Genomic DNA, 21,728 nt, shown 5'->3' with positions numbered 1-21,728 from the left:
CCAAAAATTTTAATGGTGGCATTACAATTCAGAATGTACCAGGTCCCATTTAAATTAATTCCCTGCTATTTGACAAATAGGTTGTTTCCAATGTATTTCTATTATAAATAAATATTAATGTTTGGACACACCTATCATTTTCTTTATTAGAACATGAATATGTTTAAGGCTTTCTGTCCATCTTGCCAAATTGCCACCCAGAAGGATGAACAACCCCATTGTTTTATGTGTGTATTTTTTCTCAAATACTTGACAATAGTATTTGAGTAGCATTACTCTTTAAAATCTATGCTAGATGAAAAATGTCTCTTTGATGCTCTGACAGCATTTGAGGTAGATTTTTTTCATATGTTTATTGGCTAGTTGCATTTATTCCTTTGCCAGTTATCCGTTCGCATACCTTCCCCATTTTTCTATCAGAATATACCTCTTTTCCTATTTATAAGAGCTCTTAGAAAGAGTAATGAGGGGTGCCTGGGTGGCTCAGTCGGTTAAACGTCTGACTTCAGCTCAGGTCATGATCTCACGGTTCATGCGGGTTTGAGGCCCGTGTTGGGCTCTATGCTGACAGCTCAGAGCCTGAAGCCTGCTTTGGATTCTGTGTCTCTCTCTCCCTCTGTCCCTCCCCCACTCGTGCTCTGTCTCTCAAAAATAAGCATTAAAAAAATTTTTTTTAAAGAATAATGAAAAGATATTAACCCTCTTCTGTCATTTACGTTGCAAGTAATTCCCTCAATTTCCCTCAATGGTCCTAATTGTGATAGCAGTACTTTTTACCATGTGGAGGTTTTTAATTTTTATGTAGGCAAATCTATCAGTTTTTCCCACAAACTTCCACACGCAGATTTTTTTGTGTGGCTTACTAGCAAAAATATACAGGAATTATTTTTTTAACTACAAAATTTTATTAAGGAAGATTGATAATGCTTTATGGAGAAACTGCCCATCTTGCTGACTAGGAACACAAGAATTGTCAAAGCATCCACACTGTACAAAGACAGGCCAAACAAAACTCCAAAAGAATTCTTATTTTGGAAGTAGGGATGCAGATTTCACCAAGTCAAAGTTCATCCAGAAGACCAAAAAGACAAGCATGGACTAGAATACTCTGAAAAATAGAAGGTGTGAAAGGGGCTTTGCCCTTTAGTAAAAACCTAATATTATTGTAGTTAATAATAGTTAAATAGTTAAATAGTGTGGCATTAGTACAGAAAACAAAGTGCAGTAGAGCAGATGGCTCAGCAACAGACACAAGTAGGTTTAGGAATTTATTATACGATAAAGTTGACATTGAGAGTCGGAGGACAATGGGGAACCTGGGTGGCTTAGGTGGTTAGGCGTCTGACTCTTGATTTCGGCTCAAGACATGAATTCACGGTTCATGAGTTCAAGCCCCATGTTGGGCTCTGTGCTGACAGTGCCTGCTTGGGATTCTCTGTCTCCCTCTCTCTCTGCCCCTCCACTGCTCACTCGCTCGCTCTCTCTCAAAATAAATAAATAAACCCTTAAAAAAAAAAAGAATCGGAGGACAAGAATACGTGGTATATTTGCAATGGAATATTCTGCACCCATGAGAAAGAAGGAAACCTGAGCCAAGTTCCCCTGGCTAGCAATTGGTGCAGTAGTCTTGCCCCAGAGTCTGCATTTTAGACCACAGGAAGGGGTGTTGAGGCTGGCAAGTCTGTCTTCATGGGGGCACATCTGGGCCGCTACTCTTGGCCAGGCCGGTAAGCCTGGTAGAACCAAGGAACAGCCAGAGATTCATGGCATGCTGGCCCTGGAATGTTTGTGACCCCCATTTATTAAGCCCTTATGGCACATCAGTCATGGGGCTAAGTGTTTTCCAGACATGACCTCATTCCATATTCACGCCTCATAGCGGCCCTTGAGAAAGACACTGTTATTACTCACATTTTACAGAGGAAGAAGTTGAGGTTCAGAGGGATTAAAGAACTTGTCCAGAGTCTGGTGGTAGGAAAGGGGTGGAGCCAGGATAATAATCCAGGTCAGTCCCCGGGAGCCCGAGTTTTAACACCGTTGTGGTCTTCCGTGAATTTCCTGATCTTCCACCCATGGTATATATTTTGTGATTGTTGTGGCCTTGTTTTGCTTGGTAGGTTTTCTTGCATGTGAATTTTCTCCCCTTAGATGTGTACCCATGTTCACGATGTAATTTTTCTTAAGTCAAAAGTGGAATCACGTTGTGCATTTTTAGCACAGCCTTTTCTGTTCTTCTTTTCTTGGTGCTCCCACCCTTTCTCGTTCTCCCCTCACATCCCTCCCTGGTAACCTATAAAACTCAGCAGTGTGACCTTCTACCGTTTTCTTCATTCTTATACATTACTCCCCACCCCCTACCTCTGCACTGTTTCTGGTTTTCTGATGTGTTCTTCTGAAGATGTTTCATGCAAATTCCAAAGTACTTTATCTGTTTTATATTTTTCACAAGTGATTGCACACCGTATGCCCTGTTTCCTGCCCCCATTTCTTTTTGCTAAAACATGTCTTGGTGATTGTCCTATTGTCAGAGCCTCGGCTTACAACTAGAAAAGTCACAAGACTTGAGAAGAAATCCAGTCCAGCAGAAGGAAATGTGACATCCAGAAGGCAGACAGCAGACATGAGTCAATCAGGCAGTGTCAGGGATCCTGACAGGTGGGCGGAGGCCCAAGCCTGGGAACGGTGGCAATATTGGGAATTCCGGGAGGCGGACCAACTTTGGGGGCTGTGTCATCTGGGAGCCCCAGCTACCAGACTGGTTGGAAGGCAGGTCCTGGGTGTCAGGAGAGGACTGCAAGATGCAGGAGGAATCCCAGTCCTGGGCAACTTACCAAAACACGCATTCAGGAACAGAGAGCTCAACAACCACAAAGCAATTCCACAAATATTTATTTAGTGGCTGCAACAAGCCAGGTGCTGAGCTGAATGCCGGCTTACACCTAAGACGAGACGGGCATGGTCCGTCCCTGTCTTCCCACAGCTTCATGGTCAGGTGAAGAGACAGACAGGTGAGAGGCTGTTGCTATTCAATATGCTAAGTGCTGGGGTGGGAGGTAAAGGATTCCATGGGAGAATGGGGGGGTGGGGAGAGAAGAACAATTAATCTGAATACATGTATCAGGGTAGGCTAACTGCTATAACTAACTACCTCCAAGTCTCAATGACTCAATACAATCCAGTTTACTTCTCACTCATGTTACAATTAAATGCTGGTTGGGGAGAAGGCAGGTGGGGCTCTGCTCCACACAGTCATGCAGGGATCCAGACCCCTTTTTCTAATGGCTCCACTCCCTTCCCCTGAGGTGTTAGAGTTCTCCACGGTGTCCCCTGCATCCATCTGGCAGAGGAGGAAAAGAGAGACTGAAGTCGGGGGTGACACAGGAGGTTTTTTTTTTTTTTTTTAATTTTTTTAATGTTTATTTATTTTTGAGACAGAGAGAGACAGAGCATGAATGGGGGAGGAGCAGAGAGAGAGGGAGACACAGAATCGGCAGCAGGCTCCAGGCTCCGAGCCATCAGCCCAGAGCCTGACGCGGGGCTCGAACTCACAGACCGTGAGATGGTGACCTGAGCTGAAGTCGGACGCTCAACCGACTGAGCCACCCAGGAGCCCCAGGAGGTTTTCATTAGGTGAGATTTGAATAGGTGTTCAAGCCATGAGTCACATGACTCCACCATCTGCACAGAAGCCTGAGAAATACAGTCCAGCTACAAGCCCAAGAAGTAAAAGAACCTGAGTTTGGTGAACACATAGCACTCTGTGCTGCACCGGACTTGGAAAGATGGGGAAAACTTCCTAGAGGGGTAGTTTTTAAGCAGATGCTTGGTGGATGCACAAGAGTTACCAGACAAACGGAAGAAATGAAGGAGATGAAAGAGAAATTGGGAAAGGCAGTTTTGCAGACAAACATCCCCGCCAGCAAGAATGCAGCACTTGGCTGGCTTGACTGGAGGAGCATGTGACTCTTGGTCATGGGGTCATGAGTTAAAGCCTCACATTGGGTGTAAAAATTACTAAAAAAACAAACTTAAAAAAATATAGGGGCACCTGGGCGGGCTCAGTCGGTTAAGTGTCCAACTTTAGCTCAGGTCACGATCTAACGGTTTGTGAGTTTGAGGGCCAAATTGTGCTCTCTGCTGTCAGTGCAGAGCCCCCTCAGGATCCTCTGTCTCCCTCCCTCCCTCTCTCTCTCTTTCTCTATCTCTCTGCCCCTCTCCTGCTCTGCTCTTTCTCTCTCTCTCAAATAAACTTTTAAAAAATGTATTTAAAAAATAAAATAATAAATACATAACAACACTCATCTTCCTTTAAGAATGCAAAGCATTGGGGCGCCTGGGTGGCGCAGTCGGTTAAGCGTCCGACTTCAGCCAGGTCACGATCTCGCGGTCCGTGAGTTCGAGCCCCGCGTCAGGCTCTGGGCTGATGGCTCGGAGCCTGGAGCCTGTTTCCGATTCTGTGTCTCCCTCTCTCTCTGCCCCTCCCCCGTTCATGCTCTGTCTCTCTCTGTCCCAAAAATAAATAAAAAACGTTGAAAAAAAAAAATTAAAAAAAAAAAAAAAAAAAAAAGAATGCAAAGCATTGAGGGGCACCTGGGCGGCTCAGTCCGTTAAGCATCCAACTCTTGATTTCAGCTTGGGTCATGATCTCGTAGTTTGTAGGTTCATGGCCCACATTGGACTCTACGCTAACAGTGCAGAGCCTGCTTGGGATCTTTTCTCTCCCTCTCTGCCCCTCCTCTGCCTGTGTTCTTTCACTTTTTTTTCTCAAAATAAATAAACTTTAAAAAAAATTAAAAACAAAAATGCAAAGCACTGAAAATCATGGCAGGTTGAGGGAAAGAAAGAAGTTCCGCTTGTCCAGAGGGCAGAAGGCAAGCCGTGGTGGTGGAACAGCGGTAGGGGCTATATCAAGCAGGTCATTGTAAGCAGGGGCTCAGGAATTTATTCCGAGAAGAGTCAAAGCCATGGAAGGCGTTTCATATGAGGATCAAGTCTGTACTCTAGAAACATCTCTTTGGTTCAGGGGACCTGAAAAGATACCAGAAGAGCAGCCGTCTGAGAAGAGACGGCGACGTGAGCTATGGGATTGGCTGTAGGAAGACGTGGACAGTTCTAGATTATCAGGAAGTGGGATTTCTAGAATTCATGATGGATTAGATACGCAACTAAGCAAAGGGCAGGCAGGAATTGTGCTGGGTTTCCATCTTGGACCAGTGAATGTTTGGTGAGTCCATGAATCCATTTGCCAGGAAGGGCAACTCTGTCTGGAGGGTTTTTAAACTTTGGACTTGTGGAATTTGTGGTGTCTATGGGACATTTAGAGAGGGATCCCTTGCAGGCCATCGAATTGGGTCTGAAGATTAAGAGAAGGATTTAAGCCCAGGAGGTAGTCATGAAAGTCAGTGAGCTTACTCTATAGGCAGGAAGAAGGACAGGAGAGAGGAGGGAAAGGGAAAGGAGGGGAGGGGAGAGGAAGGGACGAGAGGAGAGGAGAGGAGAGGGGAGGAGAGGAGAGGAGAGGAGGGGAGAGGAGGGGAGGTGAAGGGAGGGGAGGGGAGGGGAGGGGAGGGGAGAGAAGAGAAGGGAAGAAGGCTTGGCATGAAGCCCTGTGTGGAAGTGGAGCTCACATAGGCATCTAATAGGAAACAACCAGCTATATAAGACAAAAGAAAATTAACACATCGCATCATGAAAATCAAGAAAACAAACAATTTGCGGGTGCCTGGATGCCTCAGTCAGTTAACTGTCCGACTTCGGCTCAGGTCATGATCTAGAAGTTTGTGGGTTCGAGCCCCGCGTCGGGCTCTGTGCTGACAGCCTGGAGCCTGCTTTGGATTCTCTATCTCCCTCTCTCTCTGCCCCTCCCCTGCTCTCGCTCTGTCTCTCTCTCAAAAAAAATAAATAAGTAAACAAATATTTTTTTAAACATTTTTTAAGAAAAAAATTCATGAAGGTGTGAGTGGTCCACAGGATAAAACCTGCAGAGAGGGAAAGTAAATTAAGGGCCGAAAAGCATCCATTCATTGGGGAAGTCGGTGACATGCGTGAGAGCCAGACTGCAGAGGACTGACCAGAAGGAGTGGGCAGCACATTAGGGGCACAGCCGTGAAAGAGGGGAGGGATCAGACCGTCATGAAGGGGTGTTTGGTATATCAGCAGAAGGTGTTCTTTGCTTTAACAAGGAAGGAAGACACCTTTCCTCGACATCTTGGCACTTTGTAAGTTCTTTGGAACTTAAACACTATCCTGGGGAAAAGAGTGGCGAACTCCAAATTCATCCATTTAACAAATATTTATTAAGCACTTACTATGTGACAGGCAAGCACCTTCTGGGGTGTCCCAGACATCCCCAGGCCCCTGCCTGTATTGAGTTTGCATTCTAATGGGGCACTACTACTAAGATCTGCTTCTACTCACGTTTCTGGCACCAAATGCATGGGAGGTTTTTTTTCCCTCCATCGACCCATTTTCAGAGTCTCTGGACACCAACTGGCTGTCCTGGAATTTAATTTAATTTGGACACTAGCTACCTGGAATTAGTTCAGACCCCACAGGTTAAGGACTCAGTCCCATAAGATGCCAGTCATAAGCCGTGGGTGCCCATGGCGCCCACATTTCTGTCCACCTTGGCAACAAAGTTGGGAATTCCCACAACTACCTCTCGGGTTTGATAACATTCTAGAACATCCTAGAACATGTTTGATAATATCCTAGAACATTTTCCCTCACAAAACTCAGGGAAACATTTTATTTACATTTACTGGTTTATCATTTTATTTTTTTTAATTAAAATATTTTTAATGTTTATTTATATGACAGAGAAAGAGAAAGAGAGTGTGTGAGCCGGGGAGGGGCAGAGAGAGAGGGAGACACATAATCTGAAGCAGGCTCTCAGCTCCCAGCTATAAGGGCAGAGCCTGATGAGGGGCTTGAACCTATGAGCTGCAAGATCATGACCTAAGCCGAAGTCAGATGCTTAACCGACTGAGCCCCCAGGTGCCCCTACACTTACTGGTTTGTTATAAAGGACACAAGTCCAAAACAGATGAATGGAAGAAATGCATGTGGCAAGGCACTGGGGGAGAACACGCAGAGCTGCCATGTCCTCTCAGAATGTGCCATCACCCCCCAGCACCTCTATGTGATCACCAGCCTGGAAGCTCCTCAAACCCCATCATTTGGGAGTTTTTATGGAGGTCCCATTATTTAGGCATGATTGACTGAGTTACTTACCAGTGGCCAATAAATTAATCTCTAGCCCCTGTCTCCTCCCAGCAAGTGGAGGGAGGTGATAGAGTAGAAAGTTCCAAACCTCTAATGCCAGGGTTGGCTCACCTGGCAACCAGCCCCGTTTGAAGCTATCCAAGGGCCCACCAAGAGTCACCTCATTAGCATAAACTCAAGTCTGGTTGGAAAAGACTAATTATGAATAACAACAACAACAACAACAAAAACGCTCCTCTTACCCCATGATGCTAGAAATTCCGGTGATGGAGAAAACTATAAAAGCAGGGTTGGGAAGAAAATTCCAGAGTTCAGTTTTGGATAATTATTCATTTGGAGATGCCTGTTGAACATCCATGTGACACGGTCAAGAAGACAGATAAGTGTGTGCTTAGATTTCAGCGAAGATGCTGGAGATATTGATTTGGGAGTCTTCAGCATATGGGTCATCATTAGACTTGAAATTGGCTGACAGTAAGTTTCTGTTTCCTGGAAGAAGAAGCCAGAAAAAGAAATTACGTTGCTACAGAAAAGTAAACAGTCTTACGTCGTTTCCCATCCAAGTCTGTGGAATGAAATTCAAATCTTCTCCACTAGAATGGGTTGAGGCTCTTTAAACCCATCCAGGCATGACCGATCTAGAGCCAGGCAGGGTCGGGCTTGCTGGGAGGGCGGAGGAAGGCTGCAGACCTTGGAGCCCTCTCCACTGCTTCTACATTAGCACCTGGAAATCAACAGCCGACTTTGTGTCTTCAACAACGATTTGTCTGTCATGCCTGCTGGCATTGTTTTCACCCTGCTGAGACTTGTCAGTTCAAAAGCCAGAAGGAATGCATCTGGTTGTTAGACCAGCAAAACTTTGGCAAAGTAAGGGACACAGTATTTAGAACAAAAGTTTTCCATTGTTGGTGGTCACGGGCAATCAACCACGTCATCAACAAATAATACTAACAACTAATAATTAAGCCCTTCCTGTATACCCAGCACTCTAAGAGCATTGAATTCATCATCTCATTCTGCCCTAACATTAAGCCTGTGCAGTATTACTATTATCCCCTGTTTTACATGTATAAGTAAGCACAGAGAGGTTAAGTGATTTGCAAGAGGTCACACAGCAAGTAAATCAAGAAGAAGGAGGCAAATGCAACCGTGTCTGACTCCAAAGCCCTGTGCTTTGGAGGAATAAAATCAGGAAATGTTAGAAGCCTCCCCTTCCACCACCCTGCGCTCAGTGGCTAGAGAAGGTGTGCAGGTCTGGGTCCCCCAAGACTACATCAGCCTCCTCACCAGCCCTTAGCACAGGGATTGGCATATTATTGGTGTCCAGACCTTGCTGAATGGATGAATGATTGATTGAATGAACAAGCACACAAAAGAATGATTAGCTTACACCACACTGCATCGTGCTTAGCAATTCCCAAGCCTGTCTCCCCAGCTAGACCATGAGCTCCTGGAGGGGACAGACATCTATTTTTTACATATTATAACAAATGGGGTCAAACACATTGGGCAAAGTTTATATACAGGTTAAAGAGCATGGGCACTGTAGGCAGCTTACTCAGGTTAACCATGCCTGTATCAGTTGTGAGATCTTGAGCAAGCAGTTCAAACTCTGTGCTTTTACTTCCTTCTCTGGAAAATGGGGAAAATAATAATACCTATACCTTAAAGATATTTACCAAGATTAAGCCTCTGACTTCTGGTTTCGATTCAGGTCATGATCTCATAGTTTGTGAGTTCAAACCCTGCATCGGGCTCTGAGCTGACAGTGCAGAGCCTGCTTGGGATTCTCTCTCCCTCTCTCTCTCTTTCTCTCCCCCAATAAGTAAATACACTTTAAAAATAAAAAATAGGGGCACCTGAGTGGGGTGCCTGGGTGGCTTGGTCGGCTAAGTGTCCGACTCATGATTTCAGCTCAGGTCATGATCTCGCGGTTTGTAAGTTCAAGTCCCACCTTGGGCTCTGCTCTGACAGTGCGGAGCCTGTTTGGGATTCTCTCCCTCTCTCTCTTTCTCTCTCTCAAAATAAGTAAATAAACTTAAAAAAAAATAAAAAAGTAAACAGGATCTTGGTAATAGTAAGGTGCTCAATAAACAGCAGCTGTGTGTCTGTGGAGCCACAGAGAAAGAAGTCCCTGGTGGAGTCAGGTATGGTTTGTACCCTAAAGCATAAGAGTAAGTAGCATTTCCGAGGTGTGTTATGTTCCAGGGACTGAGCTAAGCACCTTATACGCATCACTGCATTTAATCCTCACAACAATCGTATGAGATGGGTATTTCCTATTTTCCTGACAAGGAAGACTGAGGTTGAGAGAGATTAAATAATTTGCCAAGAGTCACGAAGCCAGTCAGTGCAGGTGAAGGAACCAGTATGTGCTCCGGGAGATTAGGAGCCAGATCTTTTGTATCCGAAAGACAGAAACCATTCTAGGGCTTTCAAACAGAGGGAAATTCACACAAGGGACTGATTACACAGATGAGCCCACAGCTTAGCAGCCGAGTCGGTGATGGTGGGGCAACCGTGGGCTTTAGCAACAGTGGGAAGCTGCTGTCACAGGAAAGAGGCAGCGTCCCTCTCTGGGGCCACCGAGGAGCCAGAAGCACAGCAGGGGTTGCCAGGTGAGGAGCTAAGCCACAGAAGAGACTCGGCCTCTGCTGAAAATTCCTCCCTGGAGTTGGGAAGAGGGGAACATCCTAGCTCCTCCCGTTGTCCCCACCATCCAATCTAACAACTCCCCCCCACCCCCCCATCACTCTTTTTGGCTCAACTTAGCTGGGAGCCAGCTGGCAGCGGTGCCTGGGAAACAGCATTTGCAAAAGGTCAGGGAACAGATCTGAGACCAAACAAGCAAGATACCCCACATATTGTCTTGTTTGCCTTTGGAACCCCAGCACCTCACAGAGTGGTTGTGCTTAAGAGGCACTGCACAAATAGGAAGGAAAGACAGGAGGGAGGAAAGCAGCGAGAGAGCGACCTCAAATGCCTACAGAATCCAGGCAGCTTACACGGAGGCACGGCACAGACCAGTCATAGGGAATGGTGAGGCATATGTCAAACCAGAGGGCTGTGCACACACCCTGTCTAAATGGGGCAGCCCTCCTGAGCTGCGGCCAATTTCTGCCAAGCAGGAATGCACATTCGGTGTTGCCAGGTCAGCTGACTTTTCAGGAAAAACTGAAAATCCTAAACTCTCCAGTTAAATCTACCTCTCGTTAACTGTCGGCAATGAAATCAAATCCAGGTGAGCCTGGGACATCGTGTTGGGCCAGAAAGCATAGGAGCTTATCAAAGACTACTTAGGGTCACGGTCAAGTAGACAGGCTCCGGAGCCAGTCCGACAGGGCTCCCACTTGACTGAGGTAATTTGTAAGCATCAAAGAGAATGAATGAATGAATGATCCTAGAATGGATCCTGCAACAGATAAAGGACATTAGTGGGAAAACTAAAGTCTAAATCAAACTTTGGTGTTCAGATAATTGTGACGTATTGGGGCACCTGGCTGGCTCAGTTGGTAGAACATTGGAGTCTTGATCTCGAGGTTGTGAGTTCCAGCCCCATGCTGGGCGTAGAGATTACTTAAAAATAAAACCTTTAAAAATATATATATATATATTAGAAATGCATCAATATTGATTTCTCAGTTTTTTTAAAGGAACCCCAAAAGCACATAGGAACTCTCTGTATTATCTTTGCAACTTTTCCACAAATATAAAATTATTCCAGAATTCTAAGGTCTTTTTTTTTTTTTTTTTTTAATTAGTTTATTTTTGAGAGAGAGAAAGGGAAAGGGAGACAGAGGATCCAAAGCAGGCTCTGGACTGACAGCAGAAAGCCGGATGTGGGGCTGAACTCTGAGATCAGGACCTGAGCTGTAGTGGGACGCTTAACCTGACTGAGCCACCCAGGGGCCCCCCAAAGGTTATTTTTAAAAAATAATGAATGCAATGGAATGAAACATCTTAACTGTATTTTTAAAGATCACTGAGTTCATGATCATGGTGCCTGGGTGGCTCAGTTGGTTGAGTGTCCGACTCTTGATCTGAGATCTTGATCTCAGGATCCTAAGTTCAAGCCCTGCGTTGGGCTCCCTGCTGGGCATGAGGCCTACTTAAAAAAAAAAAAAAAAAAAAAAAAAAAAAAAAAAAAAAAAAGTTCACTGAGTTCATAATGATACTCAGAGAGAGAGAAAACAGGAAAAATCTGTCAACACTGGAGGCGTCTACTGAATCAAATCCTTACTCTCAAACATAGTAACTAAAAGGAAAGAATTCATTCTGCCCTAGTCAATGGGAGGAAGAAGCTCTTCTTTTAAAAAAAAAATTTTTTTTTTACATTTTATTTATTTTTGATAGACAGAGAGAGACAGAGCACAAGTCGGGGAGGGGCAGAGAAAGACGGAGACACAGAATCCGAAGCAGGCTGCGGGCTCCAAGCTGTCAGCACAGAGCCCGATGCGGGACTCAAACTCACAAACCGCGAGATCATGACCTGAGCCAAAGCCGGATGCTTAACCAACTGAGCCACCCAGGTGCCCCTAGAAGCTCTTCTTTACACAACAATGCCCCCTCGTAAATGGTGAAGGAATAATAGCATTACAATTTTGCAACCCCTGATGAAAGAACTGACTCAGGCAATGATCATTATCGGATGCTGACACCTGAGGTGAAAGGTTCAAGGAAGACTGAATAGTCACATGATGCCAATCATTGGCCCACAGAGGTCTTACTGGTTATAAGTGAAGAAATAACTTGACAATGCACGGGCCAGGTTTTCACCATCTGAACCCACTCATCAATCTTAGCTTCACTCATGTGACAGCCCGTCACTCTGAACCTTCTGGTGTGATGCAACAGGACACTGACAGCCCCATCTAGGAAGAATTCTTGCCAAAAATGTCTTGCTAAAATCTGATCAAGTCTTTAGATCTAGTTTCTAGTGTACCGGAAATACAGGAGCTAGAGGGTCAAGTTAAATACATCACGAGAAAGCAGTCAGACCAAGCCAAGAAGGAAGGGCATTCTACCAGTAAGACAATAGACTTCATTTCTTCAGTGAGTCAATGACCTGGAAAAAAGGGAGGAGAGGGAGGAGAAGCAATTCTAGACTTAAAGAGACGTAAAAGATATGACCGAACACAGTTTGTGGACCTTGATTGGGTCCTGGTTTGAATAAAGTGTAAAAGACATTTGGGGTAAGTGTAGATATGGTGGAATTTGATGATTTGAGGTTCATTTTGTTAGGTGTTACAATGGTTAACATGGCTAAGTAAAGAAGTGTCTGATTTTTGTTAAAGGGTGCGTATGAAAAGATTTAGGGATGAAATGTCACGTTGATTATACATATTTTAAAATACTTTGGCCAAACCCAATATGGCAAAACGTTCACAGTTGTTTTATCTAAGTAATATATATATGGATACTCATTATATGATTCTCTCTACTTTTCTGCATGCTTGAAATTATCCATAATAGGGGCACTTGGCTGGCTCAGTCAGTAGAGCATGACACTTGATCTCAGGGTTGTGAGTTCAAGTCCCACGTTAGGCATGGAGCCTACTTTAAAAAAAAAAAGAAAATAAATTAATCACAGTAGAGAACAAAAGACAAGAGCAGGCTCAACAAGCATTCATTTATCTCACAAATATTTATTGAGTGCCTACTATGTACCAGGCACTGATTTAGGCACTGGGGCTGTAGTGATTGAAAAAAATTTAAAGTCCTTTCCTGCCCTCCTGGAATTGCATCCAGGTGGAGAAGAAAGACAATCAAGCAGGTACAGTATAATGTAGGTCAAGTGGTGACAAGTGCTATGCAGAAAAACAAGGGCAAGAAAAAAAGGACAAGAAGAACATCTATGTTGGGTAGATACTGCTATTTTATGGGGGATAATCTAGGAAGACTTTCCTGAGGGATTGACATTTGAGCAGAGCTCTAAAAAATGTGAGAAAAACAAACACTGGGATACTTGGTAGAGGAGCAAAGGTTTAAAACAGAGGGAATGGTAAGTGCAAAGGTCCTAAGGTAGGAGCATGCTTCAAGTTATTCAGGAAGCAACAAGGAGGCCAATGAGGGTCATGTGGAATGACAAGAGGGAGAATGGTGGGAGATGAGCTCAGAGAAGTGGTGAAGGGGAAGAAGGGTCACAGATAATGGGGAAACTTCCAGGCCATTCCAGCTTTTACTCTGAGATGAGAAACATTGAAGGAGGGACATGATTTGACTTAGTTTTATTATTATTGTTGTTGTTGTTGTTGTATTTCTAAACACACAAAAGGAGAGAGATATGAACACTCATATACCCATCACCCAGTCTCATCACTGATTTATGCTGCATCTTATTTCATCCATACCTACCTCACCACCCAAACAGATTATTTTGAGGTAAATTTCCCAGACATCTTATCATTTCACCTGTAAATATATTTATATACATCTTTAAAATATAAGGCTCCTTTAAGAAAACTCACAACAGACTGTCATCACACCTAAAAAATTAACAATAACTCCTGAATATTGTAAACTATTTAGTGTTCAGTTGTCCCAACTGTCTTATCAATAATTTTCAGAGTTGATATGAATCAGCATCCGAATAAGAATAATGAATCACAATTGTTAAAATAGCTCTTAAATATATTTCAGTCCCTAGGATTCTCCTTTTTTTCTTTCGGTTTTATTGAGATACAACTGACAGCACTGTGTAAGTTTAAGGTGTACAGCATAATGACTTGATTTACATAAATTGTGAAATAATTACTACAGTAAATTTAGTTAACATCCATTAGTTCATGTAGATACAAAAAAAGAAAGGAAGGAAGGAAGGAAGGAAGGAAGGAAGGAAGGAAGGAGGAAGGAAGAAGGAAGAGAGGAAGGAAGACTTTTTTTCTTATGACAAGAGTTTTTTTAATTTACTCTTTAGCAACTTTCAGATATACCTATGGCAGTGGTAACTATATTCATCACGTTGTCCATTACACCCCCAGCATGTGTTTATCGTACAACTGGAAGTTTGTACCTCTTGACCACCTTCTCCTATTTCCCCTACCCTCCACCCCCTGCCTCTGGTAACCACAAATTGGATCTCTTTATCTAGGAGTTTGTTTTTTTGTTTGTTTTTAGGTTCCACATATAAGTGAAATCACAGAGGTTTTGTCTTTCCCTGTCCGACTTATTTACTTAGCCTGACGCTCTCAAGGCCCATCCATGTTGTTGCAAATGGCAGGATTTCCTTCTTTTTATGGTTGAACAGTATTCCCTTGCATATATACACTGTAACTTGTTTATCCATTCATCTGTCAATGGACACTTAGGTTGTTTCCATGTCCTGGTTATTGTAAATAATGCTGCAATGCACATGGAGGTGCAGATATCCCTTCGATATAGTGATTCTGTTTCCTTTGGATTCATACCCAGTCGTGAAATTTTTGGATCATCTGGTAGTTCTACTTTTAAGTTTTGAGGGTCCAGGATTCTCCTTCATATCTATTTTTCTTTTTTTATTTTTCAATTGAAAAACCTGGCTCATTTGTCCCATAGAGTTTCCTACCATCTGAATTTTGCTGCTTAGACCCCCATGGTATTATTTAACATGTTCCTCCAGATTTCGTATTCGTATAAATTGGTAGTTATATCTAGAGACCTGATCGGATTCAAGTTTACTTTTGGGAGGGAGGGTCAAGACTACTTCATAGATAACGTTGGGTACTTTCATTAGAAGATGCATAATGTTGAGGGGTGCCTGGGTGGCTCAGTCAGCTAAGCACCTGACTTCGGCTCAGGTTATGATCTTGCAGTTTATGAGTTCAAGCCCCACATTGGGCTCTGTACTATCAGTGCAAAGCCCACTTCAGATCCTCTGCCTCCCTCCCTCTCTCTCTCTCTCTCTCTGCCCTCCCTCACTTGTCCCTCTCTCTCTCTCTCTCTCTCTCTCTCTCAAAAATAAATTAAAAATTTTTAAAAAGATGCATAATGTTTGATCGCCTCTCATGTCATCATCTAAACAGCCACAAATGATTTTTGCTTAGATCTGTTAATTCTTTAGAAGCTTCAAAGTGTTGGCATTTTGTTTTATTTTCTTCTTTCTTTCATGTATATAAGATATGCAAAGTTCCCCACACCACCTATTTGGCTACCCTGCATAGGACAAGCATAATATACGCTTGGCTCTTTCCCTTTATAAAATTTCAAAATAATGAATTAATACCCTAGTCCGTTCCTTCTCCATTGCCACATAACAAATTACCCATGTAGTGGCTTAAAACAATACCCATTTATTATGTTACAGTCTCTGTGGGTGAAGAATCCCAGTCTGGTTAGCTGGGTCCTCTCCTGCAGTCTCTCACCAGGCTGTCATCAAGGTATTGGTTGGGGCTGTGGTCTCATGGAAAGGCTTGACTGGGGAGAGATTTGCTTTTGAGCTCACTCACACAGTTGGGGAGGGGAGTACACAAGGCGTTACCACTAAGAGGCAACCTTTGGGGGCCACCCTACTGTCATCCTGCCACACCCAGCATTTTTCTGTTTGCTTACTAAGACCTGGATTATTTAAATCTTTTTTTTTTTTTTTTTAAGTAGGCTCCACGCCCAATGTGGGGCTTGAACTCACAACCCTGAGATCAAGAGTTACACAACAGAGTTCTACCAACTGAGCCAGCCGGGTACCCACGATGACCTGGATTATTAAAGCATAAAAGGATTATTCTGGCTGCTACGTGGAAACTATAGAGCAGGGGAGCATGCTGTAAGCATTCCCAGTCTCATTATTTGCTACCTCACTATTAAATAATGACTTAAACTTAACAATGAGACAATAAGAGACCTTGTTAGCATATTGGCTGGGAGTGGAATCCTGAGCAAAACCGTGTACAGGAGCAGGGCCTCTGCCCTGCTCCGGAACGCCAGCCTAAGAGTGGTGTTGGTGCTGTGTGTTCTTCGAGCTCCAGCTGTAGCTCCAGTAAAGCCTTGCCTGTGCCTTTGGTTTGGGGGTACAGCCTCACTACATATCATTGTGGGGGCCCCCAAACCTGAATCCAGTAACAGGACTACGTAAGGGTAAACAGTTCCTGTTGTTATTTTATGGTTGTTGAAACGATTATTGTAACATACGTGGTTAAACTAATTTTCTAAAGTTTATTTAATTTGAGAGAGGGAGGGAGGGAGGGAGAGAATCCCAAGCAGGCTCCGCACTGCCAGTGCAGAGCCCGACTCCTGGCTCCTGACCTGAGCAGAAATCAAGAGTCAACTGCTGAACCCACAGAGTGACCCAGGCACCCCTATTAAACTCTAGTTTTGAAGGCCACATAATTGCTCATTTCTTTAAGGCTGCCCCACCTGTCGCTGGCTGTGGCCCCACACTAGCTAGCAAGGTTTTGTCTCTCAGTAGACTGAGCCAAACGAACATCTCCTGTTTTCTTTCCCAGCTGAACCAGTGATTTCAGGCCACTTCAGTAGCAATTAAATAGCTTCAAAAGTGAATCCGACTCATTAAAACACTCAGTTGTCTGAGAGGACTTGGTCCTAAAGCAAACCGGGCTCCTCCTATTTTTTTTTTTTTTTTAAGTGTAAACACTGTTTATTAGGGTTTTTCAAGTTTTTATTTTATTTGTTTTTTAGGGTTTTTCAAGTTTTTAATTACATGAGTGATATACGAAATAGTTTTTTTTTTTAAGTAATACAGTAAGAGACTCTTAAAAACTGAGAACAAACTGAGGGTTGATGGGGGGGTGGGAGGGAGGGGAGGGTAGGTGATGGGCATTGAAGAGGGCATCTTTTGGGATGAACACTGGGTGTTGTATGGAAACCAATTTGACAATAAATTTCATATATTAAAAAGAAAAAGTAATACAGCTAAAGGTAAAATTACCCTTGACTATCCTACCTCTGCTAATGCCCTTTCTTTTTTTTTTTAAACTGTCTAGCCCTATTTTTTTTATTTTTATTTTTTAATGTTTATTTATTTTTGAGACAGAGAGAGACAGAGCATGAACGAGGGAGGGTCAGAGAGAGAGGGAGACACAGAATCTGAGCAGGCTCCAGGCTCTGAGCCGTCAGCACAGAGCCCGACGCGGGGCTAGAACTCACGGATTGTGAGATCATGACCTGAGCCGAAGTCAGCCGCTTAACCGACTGAGCCACCCAGGTGCCCCAATGCCCTTTCATTCTAGAGGTAACCACAATTAATAATCTGGTGTGTACCCTTGTACAACTTTGTCCCTGCATTTACATAAACATGTATGTACTCATTAAAATGAACTCTATTGTTTTATATGGTTTCTATAAATTGTCCTATTGTAGGCATTGTTCTGCAACTTGCTTCAAAATCTTCAAAAGTATCACTGGGTATAAAAGGCACAGCAAAGAAAATATAATCAATGACACTGGAATAGCATTGTATGATGACAAACCGGAGTTACACTGTGGTGAGCACAGCATAAGTACAGGGTGATCAAACTGCTACATTGTACACCTGGAACTAAGGTAACATTGTGTGTCAACTGTACTTCAATATAAAAACAATAATCATTAAAAAATAAAATATAAAAAAAAATAAAAGGGCATATAACTGAAAACAAAACAAAAAAAAGTGACCACGACTCATTAAATACCCAATTGTTTGGGAAGATTTGGTGCTAAATTTTCCCACGTCCCACCTCCAATCCCCCAGCAAATTATGTCAGCTACCCCTGAAAAATAAACCCAGAACCTCACTATTTCTCACTACCTCCATGTCACCCACCCTGTTCTTGCTTCATCTCTAGGCTTCCTGTGGTCCATTCTCAAGAATTCTTACAGAAAGAGTCTTTTCAACTTCTAGCCAGACGTACCCAAAATAACTGAAGGCAGGAACTGAAGCAGATATCTGTATACCCAAGCTCATTATAGCACTATTCACAATAGCCCCCAAAACGTCTATCAACAGGTAAATGGAAAATATATACATGCAATAGAATATCATTCAGTCTTAAAAAGTAAGAAAGTTCTGCAGCACCTGGGTGGCTCAGTCGGTTCAGCGTCCGACTGCGGCTCAGGTCATGATCTCGCGGTCCGTGAGTTCGAGCCCCACGTCGGGCTCTGTGCTGACGGCTCAGAGCCTGGAGCCTGTTTCAGATTCTGTGTCTCCCTCTCTCTGACCCTCCCCTGTTCATGCTCTGTCTCTCCCTGTCTCAAAAATAAATAAACGTTAAAAAAATGCTTAAAATGGCATATTTTATGTTATGTATATCTTATCACAATAAAAAAATGTTAAAAATTTTTCAGTCAAGTTGCATCATCCCAAGCCCTCCAAAGGCCCTCCATCTCAATGACTCAACATTACAGTCCCTACACTGGCCCTCCTACATGTTTTATCCCCTCCTCCCCAGCTTCCTAAAGCCCCTCTTCTCCTAGTTCACTTCTGCTCCAGACACACTGGCCTCCTTACTGTTCCTCAAACACACCAGGCAAGCTCTCTGCCTCAGGGGCTTTGCACTTGCTGTTCCTTCTGCCTGGTACATCCTTCCAGGTATCTGCAGGGTTAGCTTCCTCACCTCCTATACACTGACAATCCTTCCTAAAATCCAACCTCCGTCCAATCTCCTCTGGCCTGAATGCTTTTTCTCCATAGCAGTTATTACCATCTAGAAAATACATTCTCTGATTTGCTTATTGTCTGTCTTCCCTCCCTAGAATGTAAGAGTGTTCGAGTGTTTTCAAGTCTCCAAGCCACAACCTGACCTTTCTCAGGATTCCCGGATGCAACTGAAAACCTCAATAGCAAAGTTGTGAATCTATTCCCAGATCTTCTTCCTTTAGGTCAAGGCCTCTTGGGAGCTGATTAAATTTTTTCTCTGGGCCAGTACACAGAGAAAAATGGAAAGGTATGTGCTACAAGTGACCAGGTGAGCCCTGAGCGCCAGCCTGGCTGTGCCCCGTGGGATCTGGGCTCTGTGGTTAGATTTCTGGGAAGAAAGTGAAAACTGCCAGGCTTGGCAGTGGCCAGAAGCTTTTGAGGCCGGTTGGAGGGGAGAGGCCCAGCCGGGAAGCCACGCTCAAATGCCCACAGGACGGAGACAAGTAGGCAGGCCGGCTGCACCAACTGTGGGCACCACGGGAGTGGGGGTCATGGGGAACCGGGGTCCATTCAGCTGCCCTGAAGCTCCAACTGTCCTGGGCCAAGCAGGAATGGAAGGCCTGTGTCACCAGACCTCCTGACTGCTCATTTTCCAGAGAATCAGGAAGTTGATTTTTATGTGCTATTCCTTGACTTTTAAACGTTAGCTCAAAATTGTTTTAATGCAATGTGGTGTGACGAAATATGTTTGAAAACTGGATCTCCCCCATTCCCCACACACCCCTCTATAGGACTACCAGTTTACAACTCCACGGTTTAGCAAAATATATGAAAACATGGACTTTGGTTTCAGAGAGACCTGTTTTTTTCTGAAGTTTGGACAAATTCCTCAACATCTGCAAGTCTGTTTCTTTATCCATAAAATGAGAACAAAAATAGAACCTACCTCATAGGCTGGTTTTGGAGGAAGAAGGAGACTTAGCACACGTGTGCCTGGCAAATAGCGCCACAGTTCAATAATCGGGGTAGTGCAACAATTGGGGTGGGGTGGGGACATGGGCCCGGGGAATTCTGGGGAGAGAAAGAGTAACAAAAAGGGCAGCTTGGTGTCAGCTGTTTGTTGTGGTCAGAGGCAGAGGAGCACCGAAGCGTGCTATGGCCTATGGGAATGAGACTGGAGATCCAGGGACCCACCTTTGATCAATAGACTCGGATAAAGATTCTGCCAACCAAACCAGAGCTCCAGTGCCCAGGGCCTCCAGACCTGCAGGTGGCACTGCATCTCTAAGAAGCTCTATCTCAGGGCGTCACACAGGTCCCAAGCCGTGGCTGCCCATTCTGTACTTAAACACAGCCCTGATCTGTTTGAGCCTAACTGCAGGACTTCACATCTGTGTTTGTCTTAGTTTATCTTCTTAGTTAGGGCCAGACATTCCAGACCGTCAAGATCCTGTAAAAAGATATGTTACCTGTCCCTCCAAACTTCTTTTATAGTTTGGATAACATTTTCACCAGAATCAGTTAGTAGTCTTGTGGTTGCAAGCAACAGAAACCCCAATGCAAGATGGCTTGAGAAGGAAAAAAGGCGGGGGGGGGGGGGGGGATTTATAGCTTCAGGCACCTGCAATGTCCAAGGGTAGCCTGAGGTGATGCTTGACATGGGTCACATGATGAAACTATGACCTAGTTTCTGCTGTCATCTTTCCAGATGGGCTCCATTCTTATATAGCCTCTTCACAGCTGCAGCCCCACATCTGAACAACTTGAAGCCTGTGGCACTCCAAAGGAAAAAGTCTTTGTATAGAGTTTCATTGACTATGGTTAACCTGACTTGGGTCACATTCCCTCCCTTGAACCAGTCAACATCCCAAGAGAAATTTAATGTGCTGATTACTAAGCTGGGACTATACCAATCCTAAATGGAGTGGTAATAAATGAAATGGACTAGGGATGAGGAAGTGAGCTAAATCAGATACACTTACCTGAAGTAGAATAAATGAATGGATGCTCAGTGCCTCACTCCTCCTGAGAAGAAAAAAAAAAAAAATTAATTACCTTATTTTTTAATGCAAAGTATTGTCTCAATAGTGGTTATAAAGCACAGCATCTAACACTCCATTGATCACCAGGGAAGGCTTGGCTGATCTTGGATCCCTTTTACTATCTTATCATCTCCTTGAAGTGCATTAACCTGATTAAAGGAAAGAGGAAAACCATTCTTCCACACTAGTATATATAAATATTCAATATCATTTTTTTCAGTGGGGGGGTTGGTATTTAGAGGCCTCCCAAACCAGTCATGAATCCATCCAGACATGAAATCACCCAACTGTGCCATAATTCAGCCCACAGTTCTTCCACTAGAAAAAGTTTGGTTTTGGTTTTAAATTTGGCCAAATGATGCATAGTTCTAAACACCTGGCAAAAGTCCTCTGCTATCCCTCAGACCAGGTCTCAGTTGAAAAAGAAGCAAGTTCATTCTTCAGAAACCCAAGCCAACTCTGAGAGAACAAAACTCTTTGTTCACAGTTGCTTGAAATGCATACCTTAACATTTGTTAGCCTAACAGCAACCCGTCCATAGTTCCTAGACACCCCCCAATGCCAGCTGCCCCCACACTGGAAATCATGACTCAAAGACATGTAGGGGCACCTGGGTGGCTCAGTTGGTTAAGCGTCTGATTTTGCCTCAGGTCATAATCTTGCTGTTCATGAGTTCAAGTCCCCTATTGGGCTCTCTGCTGTTAGCGCAGAGCCTGCTTTGGATCCTCTGCCTCCCTCTCTCTTTGCCCCACCCCCACTAACACACATTCTCTCTCTCTCTCTCAAAAATAAATAAACATTAGAAAGAAAGAAAGAAAGAAAGAAAGGGAAGAAGGGAAAGAAGGAAGGAAGGAAGGAAGGGAGGAAGGAATGAAGGAGAAAGAGAAAGAAAGAAAGAAAGAAAGAAAGAAAGAAAG

The 21,728-nt window shown here is 43.8% G+C and overlaps 1 long non-coding RNA gene across 1 annotated transcript in view; it reads right to left on the bottom strand.

Moving 5' to 3' along the window:
• LOC132689222 (uncharacterized) overlaps positions 1 to 21,728 on the bottom strand; it is a 117,889-nt gene that overhangs the window by 90,003 nt on the left and 6,158 nt on the right. Inside the window, exons 2-3 of the long non-coding RNA XR_009614916.3 lie at positions 20,752 to 20,794; positions 7,467 to 7,713 (exon numbers count right to left, since the gene is read on the bottom strand). This is a non-coding gene — a long non-coding RNA (uncharacterized LOC132689222). The remainder of the gene's footprint in view (positions 1 to 7,466; positions 7,714 to 20,751; positions 20,795 to 21,728) is intronic.

Source organism: Panthera onca, chromosome E3, assembly GCF_046562875.1.
Source record: "Panthera onca isolate mPanOnc1 chromosome E3, mPanOnc1 haplotype 2, whole genome shotgun sequence".
In the NCBI taxonomy this organism is placed as follows: domain Eukaryota; kingdom Metazoa; phylum Chordata; class Mammalia; order Carnivora; family Felidae; genus Panthera; species Panthera onca.
The sequence above is the reverse complement of the archived record's forward strand: the minus strand, read 5'-3'. Positions and strand labels throughout refer to the sequence as shown.